Here is a 2,429-nt window from a genome sequence, read left to right as displayed (position 1 = left end):
TGACAAATTAATATAATTAATTAACGAGATTCTTAATCTTAACAAAATAAAATAATCAACTTAATTAAAAAAAACTAATTATTTCACACACACACACACACATATATATATATATGAACTATTATATAACTAAATAATTAACCAAATATTTAAAATATAAAATCTTTTTGAGACGATTTTTGAATATTCATAAAATATACTAATTATATACATAATTATGTGAAAGATATATATTATCTAAAAATTATAAAAAGTGACAAGACTATTTAAAATAACTTGCAAACTATATTATTATTATTTTATTTTATTATTATTTTTTTTAAATTTTTTATAAAACTAATTATTTTAATTGGTTTAAAATTGAAGAAACTCAAAATGATTAATTTATATTGTAGAGGGTCAAAATTGGGTGTCAACAGCTGTCCCTCGTTTGACTTGGATTGATGAAAGAAATTCGAGGCAAATGAAATTGACGAATCCAATTTTGACCGACCACATCTTCATCTTTAGAAAAGGGATTTTGGTACGGATTTTAGAAAATTATGGCCGAACCTCGATATCAGATTTCCTACATATCTCAGGCTATATGAGAATTCAGGCCACTTGTAGTTCGATACGCTTGATTTGACGCACGATTATGAAAGAATTCAAAAGCTATCCTGATATCGAATTATGAAGAGACCGGAATGCTTGAGAATAAGATTTGAGAGAGGATGTCGGAATACAGCCTAGTTATCAACATTGAGCCCGCCTACAGATCCTTAAATCTTAGGAATCAGGCTGTTTGTAGTTCGACTCGATCGATTGAAAAGGAAATCTATTATGTTAGATAACTTTTATTTCTGGAAGAGTGACAAGTAAATCGAGTATGAAAAAGAGGCTTGCAACCTCTTAGCCATGAATGTGGCGCGCTTCACACCCATAATTAAGAACTTACACGGAGATAATTTTCAAAGCTCTTGGTGCATTGTCACTCAGAATGGAAAGCTGCTTCCGGTAGAGACCCAAAATTTCCGAATGCGAAATTGAAACCAGGAAACTTAAAGAAAAAAAAAAACCCACATGCCTTCTGGTAGGGGTGTGGTTTGATTGTGGTGGAGTTCGCTCCTCTGCTCGCGTCCTAAGAGTTTGGCACTCATCTTTGGACTATGTCCCAGTTCGCTGCTAAGTAAAAGCTCCACGTTGTACCGCATCATTTTTTTTTATGTCGTCCGCACATGTGGTTTGATTTGAGTATTCATCCTCTCGGATGCTCTCGTCAAAGACTGACATAAAACTCATTAGTGTAAAATATAATTCAAATGGAGAGATAGTGTCATTTACCATGTTGGCACTTAATTGTTCTCCTTGAATATTTAACGTCGACTTCTTTCAGTCTGACATAAAGCAAATAAAACATGTGTCTCATATTTGCGACATGACTCTTCACTGTACTCTTATTTTAATATTGAAGTAGCAAAATAGACTAATGTAATATGTTGATGGTTCTCTTGGTGGTTGAATATGATCGCCCTCTTGGCGGTCTGAATGTGATGGCCCTCTCGGCGGTATGAATATGAATGGCCCTCTCGGCAATTTAAATATGAATGGCCCTCTCGGTAATTTGAATATAAATTGCCTTCTCGGCAATTTGAATATGAATGGCCTTCTCGGCAATTTGAATACGAATGGCCTTCTCGGCAATTTGAATATGAATGGCCCTCTTGACAATTTGAATATGAATGGCCTTCTTGGCAATTTGAATATGAATGGCCTTCTTGGCAATTTAATATGCGATGGCCCTCTTGGCCTTTATATAGGATGACCCTTTTGGCAATTTGAATATGAATGGCCTTCTTGACAATTTGAATATGAATGGCCTTCTTGGCAATTTCAATATGAATGGACCTCTTGGCAATTTAATATGCGATGGCCCTCTCGGCAATTTGAATATGAATGGCCCTCTCGGCAATTTGAATATGAATGGCCTTCTCGGCAATTTGAATATGAATGGCCCTCTCGACAATTTGAATATGAATGGCCTTCTTGGCAATTTGAATATGAATGGCCTTCTTGGCAATTTAATATGCGATGGCCCTCTTGGCCTTTATATAGGATGACCCTTTTGGCAATTTGAATATGAATGGCCTTCTTGACAATTTGAATATGAATGGCCTTCTTGGCAATTTCAATATGAATGGACCTCTTGGCAATTTAATATGCGATGGCCCTCTCGGCAATTTGAATATGAATGGCCCTCTCGGCAATTTGAATATGAATGGCCTTCTCGGCAATTTGAATATGAATGGCCCTCTCGACAATTTGAATATGAATGGCCTTCTTGGCAATTTGAATATGAATGGCCTTCTTGGCAATTTAATATGCGATGGCCCTCTTGGCCTTTATATAGGATGACCCTTTTGGCAATTTGAATATGAATGGCCTTCTTG

Source organism: Solanum stenotomum, unplaced genomic scaffold (genome assembly GCF_019186545.1).
Source record: "Solanum stenotomum isolate F172 unplaced genomic scaffold, ASM1918654v1 scaffold10257, whole genome shotgun sequence".
Lineage (NCBI taxonomy): Eukaryota > Viridiplantae > Streptophyta > Magnoliopsida > Solanales > Solanaceae > Solanum > Solanum stenotomum.
Note: the sequence above shows the minus strand (reverse complement) of the source record.